We start from the raw sequence: 23,524 nt of genomic DNA on the forward strand, positions 1-23,524 counted from the left end.
ATATTTTCTATTTTCATAAATTTTATATTTTTTCATATAGCCCATCTTTCTCATTCAGAACATTCATGAGTTTTATGTGTCTTATTGCTACTGGGAATATTCATGAATCATAATAATCATAGATAATATAATTATAGATAATTGTATGATATATATTTTCTGTATTTTTTACTTTCTTTAATATTCTTATATATCGTGTCTGCTTCTGCATTATTCTTTTACCAGCTAGAGTTTCTAAATCAATATAAGTAATAATAGAGATAACAGACATCCTTGTTTTATTTGAATGTAAAAGGAATCCCTCTAGGACAACATTTTCACAACTGTGTTCTGAGGGGACCAGTGCTTTGAACAAAAAAAATGTTGCATTCCATTGAGATTTGGAATTCACACCACTGTCTTAGTATTTCCAAGAAGTCCTGCCATCAGATATATATTTAACTTAGTTCAACTCAGCATTTTACACAAGTATTTGAAAAAGTGATCCTTCCATTCTTTTTGACAAATACTGCACATATTAACATTTGGGAGGACAGTGCTCTGAGGAACTCCCATTTGGAAAAAAATACTATATATCCCCATAAAATACAATGCTGGGACTGCTTTGGATAATATTTTATTAATAGTGCCAAGGAAGTAGCCATTTATTTCTCTTTTAAAAATGTTATTAAAAGGAATGAGTAGTAAGTGTTGTTTAAGCGTCTATTGAAGAATTTAGTTTGTGTTATTTCGTCTATTAATATGATATGATATAACAAAAAGTTCCTCAATATTGAACCCTCTTTGAAATCCTGGCATAAAACCTACTTGAGATCGGTGGATTATTTACAAAAATATACCTTGAATTGTCTTTACTAAAACTTTACAGTACTTGAGATTTTTGCGTCTATATTCATAAGAGAAATTGGCGTATGATTTTCATTTTTGCACCAACTCTGTTAGGTTTTGGTATCAAGTCTTTATATTTGCTCCATTAGATGATGGAGCATTTTCCTATGTTTTGTTCAATACAGTAACTGTTTATATCCAACAGGAGAATTCTTTGTGCCTTAAAGGTCTGGAATAATTCCCTGGTTAATAGGCTGAGACTTTTATAGGGGATGTTCTTTAATAACTCTATTAATAATTTCCTCAGTATTGCTCTTGTAAAGTTTTCTTTCTGTTGTTAAATCAATTTTGGTAATTTATGCTTTTTTTTCCCCAGAAAATTGTCTATTTTGGTGAGATTACCGAATACATTTTCTTATAATTATCCATAGTATACTTTATACTTTGTAAATATTTTCTGCAACTGTCTTTTATATTTTCCTTTCTTCTAATTGCACTGTTTCTGCCTCTCTTTTATAACAGCTACTGCTTGAATTTATTAACTCCACAATTTTTCTCTTAACTTTTGATTTTATTATTATGACCTTTCCATTTTCTGAAGCTATTTGTTTTCCTAAATATTGATTTCCTAAAATATTAATTTGATTTTTCCTTTCTCTTTTTAAGCAATAAATACATTTGGCCATAAATTTGCCTATGAGTAGATCTATGAATTTCAGAAAGTTTAATATATTTTCTCATCTTTGTTGTGTCTAAATAAGCTTTTGTTACCCTACTAGCTAGATTATTGAAGATCTCGAGAAAAATCTTCTAAATGAACCTAAGACTTGTGGCTCTGTTATGCATTACTATTTCTTTCTAATTTTATCTGCTAGGTCTAATAGTCTGAGATGACTGTTGAGAAGCAAGATATGCTGAAATCACTGAACCCCTTGTAAGAATTTAGCGTCTTATTTGCTCAGAGAGAAGAGAATAGATGTGACCTTCAAAGTGTCTGTTTAAAGCCACTTTACATTTATTTAGCAAATATTAATGCAATTAGTACGTGCTAGGCATCACTTTAAGCATTTTATGAATATCAATCCAATTAATCATTTAAAAACCTTGGGAGATAGGTATTATTTCCCCCTTTACAGATGGGGAAACCAGGGCAGAGAGGCTAGTGAGAGTCAGGACTTGTACCCCATGGGTCTGGCTTCAGAGTCTGGTCTGACGCATTGTGTTGAGCTGCTTTTCTGTTTTTTAAATCCTGCCTGCTTATTCCTTTGATGCAAATGTCTCCATAAATAAGTTGGAGGAAAACCTCTCCCTTTGTACCCCAATTAAGATTTTATACAAGGTTATGACGGTGTATAACTATAGATTTTGATACCTGCCCGAGGAAAGTAATAAATGGAGTCTTATTTCACTATTGGCTGGAATTGCCTCCTGATCATCTCCCTGTGAGTCTTGGCCATAGGCTATAGGAAAAACCTATTTGGATCCATCTTCATCTCCAGTCTTAACAGCTGCAGAACCCGGAATGTTCTGATTATCAAAATCTCCCGTCACTGGGACACAAGAAAGATGAGTGATATCAAGACAGTACTTGGCATCACATTAGGTGGAACATAAAAGGAGAAGAAACACTGCTGTCTGTTTTTCGATGTTCTGTAGTTTCTGCCTTAAACCGATCCAAAGACACAAAACAAATTGTGGTTCATGAGAGCAGGTGGTCCCAGGTTTTGAGGTCTGAGTCCAGCAAACAACTAAGTGGCTCAGGAGAAACACTGGACCCAGTGCTCCTGGTCTTAGATCACTGCATAGAGTATCCCCATGAACAGTTACCTCCTAGGGAGTCAGCAGCTGCAATGTGGCGGGTCTGCTTTTGTGATTGTAAAAAACAGAGTTTTGGGATTTATGTTTAAAGGGCTATATGCTTTCTCTGATCCCAGGGCCTCAAAGTACACAAGGAACACCTATCTATCTTTACATTCTTCTTCAGTTTCAGCTGCTCTTGAGGAAATAGTTTATTTCAATATGGTCCTCCTCAGTAACTCCCCAAAATAAATTTTATATATACCTTATAGCATATATTTTACGTCAGACTATGCCAAATATAACCTTCAAATTCTGTAATAAATACATAGAAAATTATTTTTGTTTATAGAGATTGATTTCCTCATTGACCTAATTGTTTTTAAGAGGATAGTTCTAAATTATTTTTTAATGAGTGGGGTTTTAGATTGAATATATTACTTATGGTTTTAATGTGTTGTGCCAAAGAGTGTATTCCATTTTTCTCTTTGTGTTCTTTATGTATAGCTTTTGTTTTTAGTGTCATTGTTTGAGTTAGGAAACATGTATGGCTTTTTTTTCTCTATGAATGGGGCAGTGATACTAACACACACCAACCACACCCAGTGGCCATGTATGACATAACTGGTCTGCTCACTGTTTCATATTTAGCTAGTAAATTTCTGCATCAATTACTAAGCTGATATGCGCATACAACCAAGATTCAGGGCACATAGTCTTATCTTTTCCCAAAATAGTTTCAGTTTTTAGTAGGTGATTTGTTTCATTTCAGGATGAGTCTAACATCAACATCACCTAGTTACACATCAGCTGTAACAAATTAGGTCATATTTCATCATATAAGCATCATGTACTAATGTAGATCATGTCACAATTTTTTGTGACCTTTTTGGTATCTTCTTAATTATCTTCAGTCATTGACAACCATTGACCTATTTCCCTTGCATCCTTTGGTTCTTCATACTAGAGTATTCTATTATGATAGACTAGAATGGGCAAATGATTGTCCTGATTCTTCCAGCTAAGGATGAGTCCAAATGTGGTCCCAGAAAAACTTGTGTACCATTACCCTAGAACCCCAGAACAGAGGTTCTGAAACATCGCCAGGTAGTAGAATCCACTGGAGGGCTTTTTAGAACACGGATTGTTAGGCTCCACCCTCAGAGTTTCTGATCCTGTAGATACGGGTGGGACCCAAGAATTTGCATTTGAACAAGTTCCCAGGAGATTCTAACTCTGCTGGTCCCAGGCCACGCTTTGAGAACCACTGCTTTAGAATCTTGTAAGAAATTTGCAGAACCCTTGCTACTATACAAAGGGGCATTGTCAAACTTAACAAGTCGCAAATGGTCTCAATCCACTGATCTTGATTGTAAGTCTAAAAAATACCAAAAAAATCTATTCTTCTCCCATAACAAGTACTGCTCAGAATCTATCTTCTCAGCTTTCAGGATGATTCAGTCTTAATCTGGAAAGTTTTCATTCCCAGAGACTTGGAAGCAAGATCATGTATAGATGGTGTTTTGGCATGCTTTATCTCTGTGGCAGTCAACATTTGGAATACATAGACTCGTGCTCTCTCAAGCACCTGAAAAGAACGTTTCTATACTTTGATCTGTTTTCTTGCTTACTAGAGTGAGACAGACAAAAGGAATGCAGAAATGGTACCACAAAGACAAATGCTCCTAGAAGCCAAACAGAACAGGTAAGCACATTAGGGCTGTCCTGGTTTTTGCAGAATTCCTTTGAACCTCTATTCCATCTGGGTGTGCACATTTTTTGATGCTCAGATTATATAATTTGTTTTGTTTTCTGTTTTGCTGTTGTAGGCAAGGAAGAGGAATTCAGACTCTTGGGGGGTCTTCTTGCTTCACTACATACCAATCACCAATTGCTTGAACTTCATGGAGAATTAGAAAGGTTTCTTCATCCCAATCAATTCTGTGTCATCAATAAATACGGTTATATTGATAAATAAGGTTAATCTGAAAGTCTAACATTTTCTTTAAATATATTTAGAAGCAGATCTTGCAATCTCCCTAGGTAGACTGTTATAGTGTTGGTTCATCTTTACTTTGTGAACATCTTTACCTTAGGTTGTACAAATCCTTCACATTTAAGTCCATATTTTTCTGGTTCCATTTTCCACAGAAATGGAGATCTGGTTAGGTGTCTTGTCTCCTTGTGGTAATACAAGCACCAATTAAATCACACTTTTAAAAGGCAGAACAATTTGAGATTCTTATTGCTTTTGTGCATCTAGTTTCTAATCTTGTTAATGCCTTTTTTTCTTTGTGACCTTCTTAAATATTTGTAAGCTTTTTTTAAAAAAATTATTTTTTAATAACTTGTTTGATTGCTTACTTGCTATGTGTCAGGCAGTGTTCTAAGAACTTCACATGTCATTATATGTTTTACCAAATTAGTAGATGTGCATTATTGAAGCCTCATGGGTTTCTAAAAAATTAATCATTTTGCATAAAGATTCAGACATTTCTCTCAAGCGAACAGAAATAATTTTTTCTGGTCATTATTTCTTGTTTTCCTACCTTGTAAGAGCTCTCTGGAAATTGATTTTCGATTTGCACCAGTTGTTTTAATATTCTAGTGTTTTCCAATTCTGTCAGTATTAGTAGCTTCGATAAATACTGCAATTTACCCTGACATTCAGGGAAGCTCAATATACTAATTAAAAGATGCTGATCAGGAGATGTTAAATTTCTTTTAGGATCCAGTTAAATATAACACAAAGATTTCTGACAGAGAAGAAATGGATGATAACAAATATAGAAGCAGGTGGCAGAAACTGTTTAAAAGATCGCTAGATGTCGTTCTGGAAGATAAGGCAAAATAAGAATACGTGCTAGAACAGAACAGTTTAACCCTTGATAATTATTGGAAAACTTCGTGCCTAACATAGGGCCGTGTTCATTCATCTGGCCGTTCAAGCAATAACTATGCTCATGCATGTGGTCCCTGTATTGAAGCTCGGGCACAGTGATTAAGATGTCGTTCTTGTCCTTGAGGGACAAGCTGGCAAAGAGCAGGAAGGTGTAGGCGGCACTCACCTCATCCCTGCATTTCGTAAGTGGTGAGAAGAGTGACAAGTCTTGCACACTCTTAACATGCCAGTTAGGGGCATTTTGCTTGGGATGTTGTAATTGAGAAAAAAAGAGGAATGTGCTTAGAGGAAGGTAATTTTTCCTATGGGGTCTGTGATGACAGCAGGTGTGAGGAATCCTAGTGACTGTGGGAAAGAATGACTGCTACTGCGAACCAGGACATGCAGGAAGTTCTGCCAATGCCTCAGGATGCTAAGAAAGGCCCTCTCCCAGTCTGGAGCAGGTCTGGATTTGAGATCCAAGAGGGTGCACAGTGCCAAGGGAGGGGACAGAGTCTAGTCCTGTGGGGCCTTGGGTCCCTGATATCTGAAGTTGAGGAGATGATGCTCACTCCGGGCAAAGGCTCTCATGCTTCCTCCACATGCAAAGTTCAGGGTTCCTTGCTGCTTTTGTTTAATAAAACCTTTCTCTACAACCTTTTCTTAATGGTCTCACTGGGATGATTCTGAAGGAAAGAATTTATCAGGTCAGGCAGCATCCTTATCCTCTCCAAATCCAGCAACGTCAGTTCTTCCGTGACAGGAAACTTGGGCAATAAGGACCATGAAAATATCCAGTAAATTACCACGATGCTTTCCGTGCTGATACTGTTGGATTTTGAGTAGGAATTTCGTAAATTGAGCTTTACTGCACTATATAAAATCATATAACGTAACATAGCATAATATAACATCCCTGTGAAGTTCTTGTCAATAAATAACCACAAGATTAAAAGGGGGAAAAACCCTTATTTCTTCAGGGATATCAAAGTACACATATGATTTAGGCATCTTATTTAGTCTCAGGTGTAAGACATTTCAGGTCTCTGTCATTCCCTTTCTCTCTGCAGTTGTTTTTCTGAACACACTTGACTGAATGCCATCCATAACATTAGCAGTAGCCACCTATTATGTGCCTTTTATGATATTTTGGACATTTCGCATGTATTATTATAGCCAATACTCACAGAAACTCCTCCAAGGTAGATATTATTACCTCTCTTTTACACACTGAAAGTTGAAATCGTTGGGAAAGATTTGTTCCAGAGGTAGAGTGGAGGTTCAAGCCCAGGCCTGACAGGTGTCAAAGCTGTGGTCCTCTCTCCACAGATGCACCCTCCTTCTAAGAAGGGTTTCCTGCACATGTTTATAACACGCCTCATCAGGGTCATTATAAGCTTTCTTTGACAACTAATAAGATTTCAGATATACTTCTAAAAACCAAAAGAGCAATTTTATCAGCAAATACAGCACTTACAGGGGGAAGCAATATTATTAAAAATAATATTTTCCAAGTATTGTGATTTAAATAGCCATTACTCCAGTGTGGCAGTATTTAAGATAGTGTTAGCAGGAATCAGTAATGCCAAAAATTAAATATGACATTTACTTTGAAACCAGAGTTTATTCAGTACGGTTCCCTTGTCCAAACAGATCAGAATGACACGTCTTTATGTTCTGTCTAAAGATAGTTGGCCCGCTATCAGTACAAATTTGTCTGGAGTGGGTGGTCTGGGAGATGTAACCATGTCCCTGCTCAGTAGGCTCGGCAGTTCACAGTGTCTGTTACTTCCAAATGCGGCTCGGCTTTTGGCTGTTAGGCTAATCCTCCTACACTGAGTCAAAGGGGTCAGATAAGTCATTTGGAATGTCTTGTTCCAAATCATTGCTGCTGTTACTAAGCAAAAGCAAAAACAGTGCAGCCATGTGGGAACTGGCCTCGAGGCTTGAGCAATGGTGGATGAGACAGATGGGCTAATGCCAAGGACTGTTGCCCTACTAGTCACTTTCTTAGAGACTGGAAATAAATGCCATGATCCCCTGTGCTCCAACTCATCTCTGTGTTGGTGACCTAGACCAAGTGCCATCTGAGTCTAGTGAGAGCATGCTCACATCTTTATGAGCCTGTCCTTGCCTTGTGTGTTTTTGTGGACCAGTGTCTATGCCTTTGCATCGTGAGCTAATACTCCTGAGACAAATATATCTCAGGAGTCAAGTCACTTCTGTTCAGCTGCACCAATGATTTGGTAGGGGTAAACCTTGAAGCAGGACAATTAGGTTTCTTTTCTTTTCTTTTCTTTTTTTTTTAATGAAGTAAAACAGCATGTTAAGTAAGGGCTAATAGAGCAAGTGTCTGAAGATGTTTTGCCTTGTAATATATGTGCATCACACAAGGTGGCAGAATAAGCATAAGGCGATCCTCCAAATGCCAGGCGGGGATGCTGCATTGTTTGCAAGGCAGGAGCTGGTCACTAGCCCCTACCTTCGCTGTTGCAGCTGCAGCTGCTACTTCTCTGTGAGTGTGCTCACACTTCTGTGTTTGAGAGGAATATGCCATGTAGTTTAATAATTTGCTGGCACGCCATCCTTTGCTTTCCATGAGAAACTGTGTTAGATGATTAGACCTCCCTGGTTTATGAAAATGCATGCCTACTCCTGGCTCCGGTTTATATGCTTTCTCTTTGATTGAAAATGCAAGCTCATTCTCCATCAGCATTCTAGTTCAACTCAAGGGCATTGTAAAAGCACAGCCACAGACAGTTTTATAACATAATATCAAATTTTAACTTTTTTCTTCTCCATATAGGGTGTAAATATGAAGTTAAATATTTATTAAGTATTTGTCAAGCATATTAACACTGTTTGTTTTTCTCCATAAGGAGAATTACAAGTCCTTGGATTTATTTTTAAATTTAATTGAATAGTTAATACTTAATTTTAATCATTATTAATTTAATTTTTTATGTAGTCATTTTTATGGCTGAATTAAATATTTTACCAGACTCAAGCTTGTGAACAAGGCCATTAGCAATTGACTACATAGGACTGTCAGGCCAAGCATCAGAAATACTACAGTAGAAATTTATCTGTACTGTTAACCTATTCAGTACAAAGAAGTGGGACATCTTTCAAAGTCATGGGGAAAACATTTGATCTCTCAAATTAAAAAAATGGAAGTTACCCATATCCCTCATTTCTCATATAAAATTCACGTGTCTTAGCTTCAGAAGTTTTAACTGACAAAAATTTATTTTCCTAAGTTCTATGTGGAAAATATCAGGGTCAGCTATGGGAGGGGGTAAAATGCTCATCCTCCATAAAGTAGGTCAGACAGTTTGCCAAGCTAGACCACCAGGGAGATAACTGCCTATGGCTGGTCATCTTTGGTCAGCTCTTTCATCTTCTCTTCCCTATGATCACTGTTTTTCAAGGGCTTTCAATACTTCTGTCAAGTTCTGCTGGTTCCTGAGTCTGTGTCTCTCTCCTCTCACTTAGCTTAAATTGTAGTCCTTATTTCTAGGCTTCTTGCAGTTGGCTGCATCTCATCATTTCCTCCTCCACCTAACACCTACCAGCACTGTGCTGGAGTTAGCTCAGACTGGCTTGATATCTTTTCCCAAGTTCTCAGTCAGTGACGTCAGGCTGAAAGCTTAAATTGGCCATGGTGGGAGTATTTACACCACAAAAATCAGCCAACACCACAAAAAGTCAGGGCTCTTCCCTCCCATTTTGCAAGCCAGTGTACCTGCACAACACTATGTAATACCATGGATTCCAATGAAGAACCCCAACTCCAAGTTGATTCTGTCATTTCACACCCCTGAATATGTGGTTAATGGCACACTGCATGAAGTTAATCTTCCATGTGTTAACCTCCCTAACTGGAAAAAATATATTTATTCGCAGAACTGACGGTATTCTTGTTCATGTTTAGGAAAGACAGATGACTGCATTACACAGCCGGTGTGCCATTTAAACCATTGTGCACACAGCAGCTGGGCAGAGATTTAAATGGAAAGTGTCTCCACCTATAGACCATGCCAAAAATGAACTGCAAATGGTCCAAACACCACAGTAAGTTTCGTGAAACGTCTGACACTTCTTCAATTTACTGGCTACTCCTGGAGAGCTTGGCATTGTTGCCCAGTGCAGAGGATTGCAAAGTCACTTGATTTTTGAGGGAATTTACAATCTGCTTTATCTTCTGGGTTTTGTTCCTCTAAAAAGAGATGTCCCAACTTTCTGCACTAAACTGGAATATTTTCTCCTAGAATTCAAATAATCTGTCAAGGTCAAGTATACAAAGTGTTTAAAAATTCACGAAAATTCATAACATTCTTTAACCTGGAATTCAAAGCCCTCTGCAATATTTTTCCAGCCTATTTCCCAATCTGTTGTTCTCTGTGATTTCTGACCACTCCAACTTTGCTCACACTGTATCTTCTGCCTGAAGTTTTTTTTTTAATTTTCTCTATTTTATTAAAACTTTATCCTGTTTCAAGGCTGATGTGAAAATCCATCCCCCTATAAAGTTTTCCTGATTTCTCCACTTGAAAATACATATGTTTTTCACAGGACACTTACAACATTTTCTATACCTGTTAGGTTGCTTAGTAATTTTTATATTTGCACATGCGTTTTATCTTCCTAACTAGATTTGAAAACAGAAACCATGCGTACTGGTTGTTACGCTATTGACTCAGCTCAATTTGCCCCTTTTCACTCTGCACGCGAAGCCGAAGCTGATACTATGCAAACTATACGTTTGGCTTGCTGGCTGCTTCCTGTTAGGGGCACCAGGTGGAGAAACTGGAAGGAAGAGGTGGGAGGAGGGAGATGGAAGTTGTTTCTTCCTGTTTGCTTCATGTTACTGAAAACGATATTCCAAGGATGGCACACCACTCAGGCAGCAGCAGTTGGTTCCAGCCTGCAGCTTTTCTTCAAATGCCAGAACCCACCTCATAGTGTCCCTCAGAGGCACCAGCAGCAGCCGTGCTTCTCAGGCATCTGGACCCCAGCTCCTTGAGGCCTGTCCTGTGAGTTCGCTAAGTAGAAGCCCCTGCTCAGATATTAGAGCCCAGCTCTGAGTGGGCCCTCCTCTAGCTTCTAGGTTCTTCCCTATATTTCCTCAGCCCAAGAATGTACTGCGTCTTGCAGTCATGAAGTCTATGTTTCCCCAACCTTGCTTCTGAAAGGTTGTTTCGGTTCTCTAACACCCACATTATCAATTCTCTATCATAAATACCCTGTTGAAATATCCAGTGTGGTTTCTCTGTTCCTGACTGGACCCTGAATGCTACACAATGACCGATCCATCGGTTTTCTCCTTTGTCCAATCCCCCAACCCAGTTCCTACCAGTGTGGTTTGCACACAGGAATTCCTTAATAAATATTTGTTGGACGGATGAATGGATATTTATAAAGACAAAAGATCCTGCTATATTTCATTGTTCTGTCTTTCCTTCTCCATTTTCATGATTGCTATGTTCAAATAAGAAGCCTCAGTTATCATTCATGGGCAATTTTGGAGGGTCAGGAAGCATTTCCTTGGGGTTTATGGGATGGTTTAAAATGCATGGCTTGCCACTATACTTCACAAGCAGTAGCAAACAACATATGCATTATGCAGGGCTCCTTTGTGTCGATCACTCTTCTGCAGACTTTAGGGAAGTTTTTTATACTGAGAAAGATGCTACTGTCCTCATGTGTACTGGTAACAGAAATGGACATGATTTATGATATGCACATCAAGAGGGTGACTCTATTAGCCACTCTTTTACTCCCTCTTGAAATTGAATAAGGACATTTTTTGAGGATATGATTTAAGGTCAGATTGTGTGGAAAACAGCTGCTCTACAAGCATGTGAATAATTGCTGCTTTAACCAGAGTAAACTTTGCAGAAGGCTGAAGGCATTATCCATTACATTAGAAGAAGATAAAAAGAATGCCAAGGGGAATGTAGAAACTGACCAACTGGGTAATCAGCAAGGATGTGATTTCGAGACTGGAATATAAGAAATGCTCAAGTCCAGATATGTGATACACACATAGAAATCTATTAAAATGTGTATACATCTCAGTTCCTGCCTCCCTCCCTCCCAGGGCTTACATCAGCTTAAACAACTGATATCATTAAAGTGCCTTGAGGAAACTCCTTGAATACAGGTGGGAAATTGGCAGTTATGGCAATGATAGTAGCTGGAATATTTTTACTCTGTGTTGTACTGATTTTGACCATCATTAGCATACAGACAAAGTCAGAATCTAGTGAAAAAATGAAGCGTCATTAAACCACTCAGGAGATAAGCCATACCCTGTGCCCACTGTTTTCATGTTTCCTATGTCATTTGGGAATCACGTGAACATCATTCCTCACCAAAAATGTGACTTCGCTTAACATATTTTTTGCTAAATATAAATAACTTAGAGGTAAGTAAGTTGCAGTTCAGCAGTATTGAGAAACTTTTTATGAATCCTTATAATCTAATCTTGAACACCTCTATTACAGTATTTGGACTTGGATAATTTTCTGTAACCAACAGAATACCAGGAAACTTACAAAAACATATAATTTTCAGCTCTTTAAAAAAAGATAAAGAAAATGTTTTCTGAAGAGGATCAGTCAAGTGGTTTGGAGCATGGATGGGAGTCCCCGGAGTGAGTTGGTATTATGTCTGCATGTACTTTGGGGTAGCATGGTGTTGTGTAACAACCACAGGCTTTGAGTTGGTAGAACTGAGTTTAAGTCTTATCTTGTTTGCTAGCAAACCTCAGTTCCCACTTCCATAAAGTGGGGATAGCAATATCTCCCCAACAGATTATGGGGAGGATCAAGTGCTCTTACCTTTGTGAAACCTCTTGGGACAGTGCCAAGCTTGTAGTACATTCACAATCAATGCTGGCTGAGTTTGAAAGGACCAGGTGTAGAAGTTGGCATAGGAAGTGACAGTGGACTATGCTAGTGGTCAACACAGGTGCCTAAATCCCTGGCTGGCCTCACAGGGTGAGTGAAACACTGTCCTACCACAAGGAAAGCTATGGTAATTCTTCTGTGCCTCTGGAACCTGTGGTCAGGTGTGAAAATCAGTGGACTCAGAATAGGGTGCAGAGAAGGTGGATGGGGGTGTGGTCTCAGGGCAAATGAGGCACTGGAGGCTCGTAAGTCCTTATATCATTTCTTGCCCATGAAAGCCCCTCATGTACAAACTCAGACCCTCTGCTGTCCCACCACTCCAGCATCCCAGTATCTTTATCCTCTTCCTCTTAGGCCCATGTTGTCAAAATGTTATACCTCTGATCTGAGCACGCTTTGCTCTGCACCTACAAACTCCACTTCCATGCAGTTTGAGTTCTAAGATTTACAGCTGTTTTGTCCTCCCAGACTGTACACTATTTCATCTCATCTCACTGCTAAATATTTTCTTGCCTTAGGTAGTCTATGTCCCTCCTTCATATGTGCTACTCCTAATTACTTATGATTGGAAATCAGTTCCCCACCCTTCAGAATTATGGGAAAAATAAGCATAAATGATTGATGATAAAACCCCAGGTGGCTTTCCTATTTGTCAAGTGCCTCAGCTTTAGTGCCTGGAGTTGGTGGCATATTTTGGCTGCTTTGAGACCTCTTTACTTTCTTCCTGGTTCGAAGCTGTATTCTGAAAAGGTGACATTGCTTACTGTGGAGTTCCAGATGAAATATTATTGTATTGTCCTTAATCCTCTTCTGGGAATAGGGGACAATATTACTGATTCACTGGGCACCTGCCATTAAGCGGAGAGAGAGCATTATGCGCCGCCTCGTTTTTAAGGGCTCCTGGTGTTGATAAGAGCATTCAGAAGAGCTCGATGCAGACACTAACTTATCTGGCCTCCTTGGCAATTGCTTGTGGATGAATAGGCAAGTCAAGTCCTTGTAAAGAAAGGTCAGGATGAAGGTTAACAAATATATTTTTGAGGTTTGAGACATGAATAAGCAGAAACTGTCAGAGGTTGAAAGGGAAAAGAAAAGGGAAAAAGGGAATTCAGGACCATTTTCAGACAAGAGAGGAGAAAGAAAGCAGACAAAGAAACATATGGGGGAGGAAGTAGCGAAAGAATTAATGAATACTGGCACAGTGACCCTCCACTGCAGTGGGATTAGTAGGTCTAGGCGAGCATCCCTTGACTAAGACTGATCGCTGAGTACAGACACAGAATATAAGGGCCAGCTCCGGGAAAGTCCATGGAGAGAAGCACAGTGTGATTAAGATGCAGTCTCTGCTGAACTCTGACCTGGGAAAGCGAAGAGAAAGTGAAAGGTGAGTCACTAGGAAATGCTATGAGCAATACTGTGATGAGAAGAGAAAGTTAGGGAGTCAGAAGGTGGAACAGTAGTTTGAAATAAACTGTGCAGCTTAGCATGCTGGGGCAGAGGTAAGCAGTGGCAAAGAGGGATACAGCATGAGGACCCTTGGTGTCGTCTGGTGAGGTCCAGGAAACCAGACATTGGGGGCATGGAATGAAGGACTCTAGATATTTCTGTGCTAGCAAAAGATACACAAAAGAGAGCTGCATTTTGGACTGGAAGGGCCTATAGGGAAATGTGGGGAATGTGCATGGTAAATCTTACACAGTAATATTAGCCAGTGGCATTGCAAATTGATCTTGCCTCTTTGCCAAGTACTGTCCTAAGACTTGGGCTACCATCATCTCTGGTCTGAGCCACTGTCGTTCCTTGCCTGGATTACTTAACAGCTTCTTAATTGGATTTCCCACATTCACCCTTGCCCTCTAAAGTCTATTTTCAATAGGGCAAGCCAGAATGATATGTTTTAAACTGTAAGATCTTATTTCTCTTCTGCATAAAACCTTATGATGACCTCCTCTTCACCCAGAGTAAAGACCAAAGTTCTGACAAGGATTTGCAAGGCTGTACTTGATCTGTGCCCTCCCTAGCCCTGTTCCTCTGTCATTCCACTTCCTATGATTCTTCCACTTGTTTAGTCTGTGCCAGTTAAATGCCCCCCTTGCTACTCCTCAAATATGCCAGGTGTACTACCTCCAAAGGGCCTTGACTGGTCGTTTCCTTTGCTTGGAGTGTTCTTTCTCCCAGATACCCACATGGCTAACTCTGTCACCTCTTTGCTCAAATGTCATCTTCTCAGTAAGTCCCATATTGACCACCTTATTTAAAATTGTAACTCACCTGTTCCCCTTCTGCATGTCCTCCCCACTTCATTCCAATCTTTCCCAGCTTTTTCTTTATTTCCATAGCCCTTATCGCTTTCCAACATACTATGGAATTCAATTATTTGGTTTGTTGTTCATTGTCTGTCTCCTCCACTAGGAGCTTCCACTGTGAGCTCCACAGCGAAGGAATGAATAAACTGCTCATCAGCGTACCCCAAGTAACTAGACCACACCTAGTCACGTAGAAATCACTCGATTTTTGGACTGACTGACTTAATGGAAAATAAGAATGAACTAAATGTGGGTAGTGGAGAAAGGCAGGGGAAGGAGATTGTTCACATTTAAGCAAAGTTAAGTACAATGGGAAAGTTGGGTGGCATGGAAGGATAAGACTAGAAAGTAGGTGAAGGCTCCAACCACGTGGACTTCATGTTAAGGATTTTGGTCCAGGGGAAATGAGAAATTATGTAATTATCCTAAGTGGTGGTGATGACATAGTTTGATTTGCATTTGGAAAAAAAATCAGTAGCTGAGGAGGGACAACCATTGAAATTGCTGGTTACAGGAGGCCAAGAAAGAGATGGTAACTCAGACCAGGAAGATGCTGATAGGAGAGAGTGGTGGATGGATTATAGAAATATTTGCACATGCCAGAATAGAGTAGTGAGCAAAGTTTGTGAGGGACAACAAAACAAAAAATGAAAAGCAGGAAATGGCAAGCCTGGCTTCCATGCTGGATGGATAGTAGCATCATTCATTGCAATGAGGAACCCTGGGAAAGGATCAGGGTTTTGAGGAGAGATCATGAGTTCAACTGGCGACAGGTTGAATGTGAGATGCTATTGTGGATTGAATTGTGTCCTGGCAACTCCAGTTCATTTGTTGAAGTCCTAATCCCCAGGACCTCATTAGAAATAGGGTTGTTGCAGACATAATTAGTTAAGATGAAGTCATATTAGAGTGGGGTGGTCCCTTAATCCAATATGACTCTTTTTTTTTTTTTTTTTTTTTCGGAATCTTGCTCTGTCACCAGGCTGGAGTGCAGTGGCATGATGTCGGGTTACTGCAACTTCCACCTCCTGGGTTCAAGAGATTCTCCTGCCTCAGTCTCCCAAGTAGCTGGGACTACAGGTGCATGCCACTATGCCCAGCTAATTTTTTGTATTTGCAGTAGAGATGGGGTTTCACCATGTTGGCCAGGATGGTCTCGATTGCTTGACTTCATGATCTGCCCACCGTGGCCTCCCAAAGTGCTGGGATTGACTGGTGTTCTTATAAAAAGGGGAAATTTGGACAAAGAGACAGACACACATAGAGGTAAGATGATGTGAAGAGGCACAGGGAAAAGATGGCTATTTACCAGCCAAGAAGAGAGGCTGGGAACAAATCCTTCCCTCACAGCAGAAGGAACCAATTCTGTTGACGCTTTGGTTTTGAACTTGTAGTCTTCAGAACGGTGACACCATATATCTCTAATATTTATGCCACCCAGTTTGTGGTACTTTGTTACATCAGCCCTATCAGACTAATGCAGATGCCTTTCAGATGCTTGAGTGAGGAGATGAAACAAGTAACTAAACATGCATGTCTGCAGCTCAGAGAAGCCCTTAGTCCTGGAGCTACACCTTTGGAAGTCATCTTATAGGAGATAATTGAGCTAGATTGCTGTCCTGGGGGTGAACAGCAGGATGACTGAGATCTAGTCACCTTCTGCAAGTGTCCACACCACCCTAGCGTGGAAACTCACTCACCCTTGCCATCTGAGATGGAGGGAATACAGTCTACCCAATCTTCTAGTCCCAGTCTCTACTTCCTTACTTGTTTTGCCATCTCTCACTCCTGTCTCCAAATTCCTGCCAGTGGCCTGCATTATCAGACCTTCAACCTGTTAAGAGTTTAGAAGCTCCAATATATTTAGGGAGTTTGTCATCACCAGTCCTTTACTTAGTGGAGTGAAGGGCAGGTTAGAGATCCCCTCATCTTGAAAGAAGAACATATTTGGAATAATCTTCCATGACCTGATATGTGGAGGAAGACAGATGGTTGTTCGTTCACAACTCTACTACTCTTGTGCCCCATAAAAGACCTGCACCCCTTGTAACCCTCATCGTGTCAGTGCTGGTAGTTGTTGCTGGAGTGCCCAATCTGATAACAGAAGGCTTCTGTCTATTAGTCCCAAGAAAGGTTGGGGAGAGGGATTTTTCTAATCTCAGAACAGGGATGGTGGAGGTGAGGAGGGAAAGAGGTCCCAGGGATAGGGGTTGGGTTATTTTGTGCATTTTATTCTCAGTGGTAGGCTCTACTTGTTGAGAAATCTGGAAAAACAGAAAACTTTCTACTTGGTACCTCACACTTGATGAAACCTCCCTGACAGAGAGGGAGAAGGTAGTAGAGTCAAATAGGCTAGGCCTCAAAAGTGCAGGAGAATTTCTCCTTCTTCTTCCCTTCTTCCCCTCTTTTCCCTCTCCTCCTTCCTTCCTTCCTTCCTTCCTTCCTTCCTTCCTTCCTTCCTTCCTTCCTTCCTTCCTTCCTTCCTTTTTTTTTTTTTTTTTTTTTTTGACAGAATCTCACTTTGTTGCCCAGGCTGGAGTGCAGTGGTGTGATCTGGGCTCACTGTCACCTCCGCCTCCCGGGTTCAAGTGATCCTCCTGCCTCAGCCTTCTGAGTAGCTGGGATTGTAGGCACCCACCACCATGTACAGCTAATTTTTGTATGTTTAGCAGAGATGGAGTTTCACCATGTTGGCCAGGGTGGTCTCAAATTCCTGACTTCAGGTGATCTACCCACCTCGGCCTCCTAAAGGGCTAGGATTATAGGTGTGAGCCACCATGCCTGGCTTCCTTCCTTCCTTCCTTCCTTCCTTCCTTCCTTCCTTCCTTCCTTCCTTCCTTCCTTCCTTCCTTCTTTCCTTCCTTCTTTTCTTCCTTCCTTTCTTTCTTCTTTTGGGTTGAAGCACAGTGGTCAGAAAGTGGAGTGAAGTGGGCAAAAGAGCACCCTGATCTTGGAGTGGATAAGGTATGACATAATAAACACCCAGTCTTCTGAGACTGTAAGGGAGCAGTGTTCTCAGAGAAAGTCCTGGTTTTCATTCAAACCATGTCTTAATTAAAGAGAGGTCAGGGCGTTGCCAGGGGAAAGCTGAAGATACAGAGAAATTGACTGGTTCTGAAAAGCAGTGCCAGGGGCCATGGTGGACAGGTTGAGGACAGTGGAGAGGCCAGGCAGTGGTGCAGGGGCTGGTGTTCAGGAGGTTTAGATGGTTGAAGGATGATGGTGCTGTTCAGAATAGATGGGCAGAGCAGATTATGGTTATAGCACTGATGGAAAAAGTTAATAGGGCTGATGGATTAGGTTTTGCAGAGAGGCAATAAAGGACCATTAGCCAGATGACTCTGTGGGCATAAGTGATGGCAAGCATCAAAACCGAACTCTTTGTGCTGTGAGCATTGGGTGATGGCTGAAAAAGTTGCCAAAATTGAATTTATAAGTGTAAAATATTCATCCTACAAGACCCTGTAATTCTATTCCTATGAATGTTTGCTAAGAAAATAATTGAGCAGATAAAAAAAGTTACATGTAAAGGAGGATCTTCATAACAGTGTTATAGTCATCACAACTAAAAAATACATTTATTTTTGAAACTCTTTTTATTCCCTTGACTCTTGAGACAACACACTGCTGCCTCAAAAATCTCTGCTTACCTCCTTGTTTCTTCTTACTTTTGTGAAGAAGAGAATGGCTGGCTATTTACAAAATCCATTTTAGTTTCTTCCCAGACACACAGCTAGATGATATTTTTCAGCTTCCCTTGGAATTAAGTGGCCATGAAATGGAGCTCTGGTCAACAGAATGTTGGCAGGAGTGATGCATTCCTCCCCCAATTCTGGCCCCCAAAACCTCTCACCTGACCCTCTATCTTCATTCTTTCCCCATCTAGCAAAGCCACAAGAAGGAAGGAATTGAGGTTCTTAAGTGTCCACGTGGAAGGCTGACTACTAACCAGAAACATCTGTACTAGAGTTATATGAATGGGAAATAAACTTCTATTAGCTAAGCTTCTGAGATTTGGGGGTTTATCTATTGGAATACTTAGCATTGCTCTAATGAATATACCTTGTTTGCAGTTTCTTAATCTTCCTGCCCCATACTCTTGGTGTTCTCTGAGTCTCAGACCCCAACATATTTTCACTCTGTATATTCCCTCTGAGTGATCCTATTCATTCCCATGGCTTTATCTCCCATCTTTATGCTGATGACTCATGTTTACTTCTCCCAGCGAAACATCTCTCTGCATTCCAGAGCCTGTATTCAGTAGTGTAGCAGGCATCTTCACCTGCTTACTGATTCCTGAGACTTAAAGTATATAATATTTATTACATTATATTTCTTCAACCTTATTTCTTTTCTAGAACCTTAATCTCTGTGAATAGTGCCACCATCCAGCCAATTGCCCAGGCAAGAAATCTGGAAGTCAGTCCAGGTTCCAGCCCTTACTTCCACCTCCCACACCCAAAGTCATATTAAATTACCTGTTTAGATATCTCAGATCTCCTCCCTTCTATCTAGTATCACTGTTCCAAGGCAAAGGTAACAAGGATGGATTAAAGGAGAGATTCAGACTACATATATATAAAGTTATATGTCATGTTGCACAGCATGAAAAGGGATTGAACTGTGTGTCCATCACTAGAAGAGGAGGATAAAGACATGGAAAATCTCTGTCCTTTCAGAGTACTAATCTGGTACTTAACTAGACCCTCACTCCATTCTCTCATCCTACATACCCAATTATTCTACCTTAACCTTGGAGAGGAAGAAATCACATTGATCAATGCCTAGATGTGGATCTCAGCCTCAGGGAAGGTCAACAAGGGTAACCTGAGAGATGAATAATGTGGTGAATAGAATATATATTTTTTGAGGAGCCTATGGAAGTCTGAGGAAATATTTTATGGAGCTTTGGGTTAGACTAGATCCAATTCCATCCAATACAGGTACGGGAAAGATCTTGCAGGGGGAGCGTTGTTAAAATGATGTCTTGGCCCATGAAGTCCAAGGCTGCAGATAATGGAGGCAGGTTCACAAACTGGTAGCAGTCGTGGGCTGAAGCATGATTGCCATACCCTAGATCCTACCTTACGTGAGCTTCTGCTGATAACAAGATCCCGGTCTAACAGTCTAGTTCCTTTGTTCTTTCTCATAATCTATAGTTTTTGAACAAAATAAATAGCAAAAAGCATTTGTTAAACTTATTGAAGGTGTCTCTATTTGCAAACTAAAGTGGCAGAATCATGACTTCATTAAAAAACCAAAAAACAAAAAAGAACTGTTGACAAAGTACCCTAGTCCTGTGCTCATATCCCAGCCACATCTTAACTTGTTGAGATTGTTCATTGCTCTCGCCAGGCAGTGAAGAAAGTTTTCTCCTTCTGGGCATTTTATGACTGGCATCAGCAGTATATTTTTCTGGGGAATTGATTCTCTCTCTCTCTTTCTCACTTACTTTTTCTTTGTGAGTAGCTCTCTGTGATTATAATTATGCAACTAGGAGATCAGAGGGCTATCACTGGGCAGTGCCTACTGAGCCAGATTGCAGCACCAGCCCTATCTGAGATTTGCCACATGATGGCCAGAGTAGCCTGTCTGCTGAAATAGCAAGGTTTACTTCAGAGCCTTTTCTCAAATTTTCAGGGGCTATTTAACCTACTTTATACCAACTCTCTATGGCTTTCTGGTCTGAAGAGCAGACTCAATAGTATTTTAGCATTCTAAATCCCAAATAAAATCCTAGAAACGCTGTTATACATAGACAAAAACAATTTCAGCTCAGAGAGGAATAAATACAAGTTTTTGCTCCTCTAAACGTTTTCTTGATTAACATTTCCTTTAATTATGGTTTAGAACATGTTAGACTTTCTATTCCTTGTCTTAGACTTTCCTTCCTCGCAAAAGATCAGTTTTATATATCTTCTTTTTGTTCCTATAAGACAAAACATCTATCCATCCCTTCTTCCCTCCAATTTCCAGTTTTTTCATGGATGGAACTTTCAAAAAACTAAAAGTTGACTGGAAAACTCTGACATCTCGTTACTCCGTGCTTCAGTGGCTGGTAAATTGATAGTTTCAGAGTGGATATCAAACTATCTACTCTATCAGTGTTTTTCAAAAAAGGGAAAAAGATTACAGTCTGTCTAAATCAATGTGACATTTCTCTGACATGTGTGTCTTGATCACTCTTTTCCTCAGCATATCCATTCCTTCTGAGTATCTCCATTTTTCCATGGCTATCTAAGTCAGACGAGGCTTGTCATATCATAAAAATTGCTCCACCTTTTGCTTAGGTTTCTCTTAATTTTCTGTTTCTCTGTATTTATCCTTCTGTATTTATCACTACAGACCATACTTCAAACCAACATGGGTTGGACTTTTACAAGGCAGACGGCGTCTTGGTTTTTCTCCTCAGTAGAATTTCTATTTGTGGCACATGCATTTCCTTCTTCACTGAATTCCCAGCAACAGTTCTCAGTAAGGGCAGCTGCTGCTCTGAGCCTCTTTGGATTTTTCTTTCATTCTCTCTTCACATATCGAACTCATTCTATCTTGAAAGGTTCTCAGTCTCCACTGGCCGGGGGAAGGTGGAACATATCACAAGTTGGCAGAGTTGCAGTGCACTGTGCTTTGAACTTGTAAAATTCTTTTCAAAAGTCAAAATCTTTAAAGGAAAGAAAAGAAGCTTCTGGTACATTTAGACAATGTGAGAACAGGAATGACCTGAGTTTAAAGATAAGGGTTAATGCTGTGATGTCAGTTCTTGGGCATAACTTCTCGGGAAACTTTAGCTTCACTAAAGCTCTCTGATTTTAAATGTCTTTCAAAGCAATCTTTTGGTGTCTGAAAATACAAGAAAATAGAAAGATCAGGATTTATGACTCTTTCAGTAATTTATCCTAAAGCATACAAACATGATATTTTGTTGTACTCCCAGAAGCCTCTCTTCAGAGATAAAATTCAGCATCATGCACTTCTACCATTACCACTGCCCTTCCAATCTGACCAACCATTTGGAAAAATAAAATGTAATGAAGGTGTTCACTGTCTTCCCTTTCAATTAATCTGGGCCTGTTAAGATGCACAGATTGTTAGCACATGCAGCAATTACTTCACACATATTCCTTGTCCAGCCCTTATTATAGGATCACATTCTGACTGCTTGTGATTTAGCTCAATAACCGGGGAATGTAAATGTCATTCTGCCAAAGATTCACAGAGTGGCTGGTCAGAAACCCCCTCTTTGCCTTAATATGATCATCTGAAAAATAAGCATACAAATAACATCATAATAATCATGGAAAAGAACAGAACTTTAAAAAAAACACATTACATATGTGATGAGTTGGTTCTAGACATTTGCGTGAAGCAGAGTTTTTTTCATCCCCATCACTCCTGAGCACCTATGTTTTGCCCCTTTTGTGCTCATAGAACCTCATTCCTCTACCACCCACCCCTCCCTTCATCCATCTTCTTTGTCAATATGCTTATTCAGTTCTAATTGGGAGAAAATATCTTATTCAGTCAATTGACACTGGGGTTGGATTTCTTAACTTCAGGTTTATGAACCCTTAAAACCTTGGGTGAAATTCTGTGTTTGGGGACCTATGTGCCTTATTCTATAGAAAGTATCGGTAGCTTTCATTAAGTCTCAAAAGATTCTAGGATCCCTGAATAGTTGAGAACCATCGCAAAAATATTTTCCTTTAGAAGGACTTGCTAATTTAAAGTCATGCACATTTAACAGTGATATTTCAGGAAGTTCAAGGAAGACAGTTTAAGGCACAAGGGAGCTGGGGGAGACTCCAGGACTCCTTTTAGCTACTCCACAATTCTGTATGTTCACTGTTCTTCCGAATCTTTAGCTGGCTTTGTTTAGAATATTTTACTTTTAGCAATTTTGTTTGGTGCATGCCATGAGAAAATGTACCTAGTTATTGCATGCCGAGTCTCTCAAGGACTTAGTGGTGTACACTGGATTTGGGGACATTGCTGTTCTACTACAAACTTCAAGTTATTTAGGAAGTTGAGGGTTGAAAAGAAGGAAAACATCAATTTTTATTCCATGTATTTGTTCACTTGAGGAAAAGGTATTTTTTCTGAATTCCTTGAATTGCTGAAAATTAATATTTATTTTTCAAATAAATAAAAGAAAAAACAAAAATTTGCTATATTTTTTGGATTTTAAAGCTAGTAAGACAATAAAAATGACAGAATCAACCCTTTAAAACTTTTCCCTTCAAGAGTCTGGTGTAGAGGATGCATATAAATTAAAGTCCAGAGGCTGAGGCATTTGATGCCCCAGGTGTAGGGAGATTTCATAATTGTGTGATTTTTTTTTTTTCAAAATGGCTTCTTGCATGGCTACTGTTAAGACAGACTTGCTTGAAAATATTTTTTCTGAAAGCATATCTTGGTCTCATCCTTAATCATTTGAAGAAGAACCCTCGGCTAGATCTTTGTGAAGCTGGAGGGAATCACGATTGCCTCAGGAAGAGGAAGTAGTCAGGTCTGACTTTTAATAAAGAACGGCTGCTTGCCAATACCCAATTCCTCTCTACTTGTTTCAAACCTGCGAGGGTAGTTTGTTAAGGAGTTTGTCCTGAGGCAAATTAATCTGAAGTAAAAATGAATCGGGGGAGGATTGAATTTTGAGTCAAAGATAGGAAATAAATTTTCCCCTGAGTTAATTAGCACACACATTCTAGGAAAAGTAAACTGTATCAAGAATATTGCCCCTCAGTCATGAGCTTCTAACTCCTGTCTGGTGACATGAATGCTTCCCCAAATAATGACTGCTT

At 39.7% G+C, this 23,524-nt stretch overlaps 1 long non-coding RNA gene across 1 annotated transcript; it reads left to right on the forward strand.

Annotated features, from left to right (window-relative positions):
- Window positions 1–1,226: 1,226 nt before the first annotated feature.
- LOC103883857 lies at window positions 1,227–5,006 on the forward strand. Its single transcript, XR_646226.4, has 3 exons — window positions 1,227–3,907; window positions 4,260–4,330; window positions 4,455–5,006. It is a non-coding gene; the product is annotated as an uncharacterized LOC103883857 (long non-coding RNA).
- Window positions 5,007–23,524: the final 18,518 nt, after the last annotated feature.

Source organism: Papio anubis, chromosome 6 (assembly GCF_008728515.1).
Source record: "Papio anubis isolate 15944 chromosome 6, Panubis1.0, whole genome shotgun sequence".
Taxonomy (NCBI): Eukaryota; Metazoa; Chordata; class Mammalia; order Primates; family Cercopithecidae; genus Papio; species Papio anubis.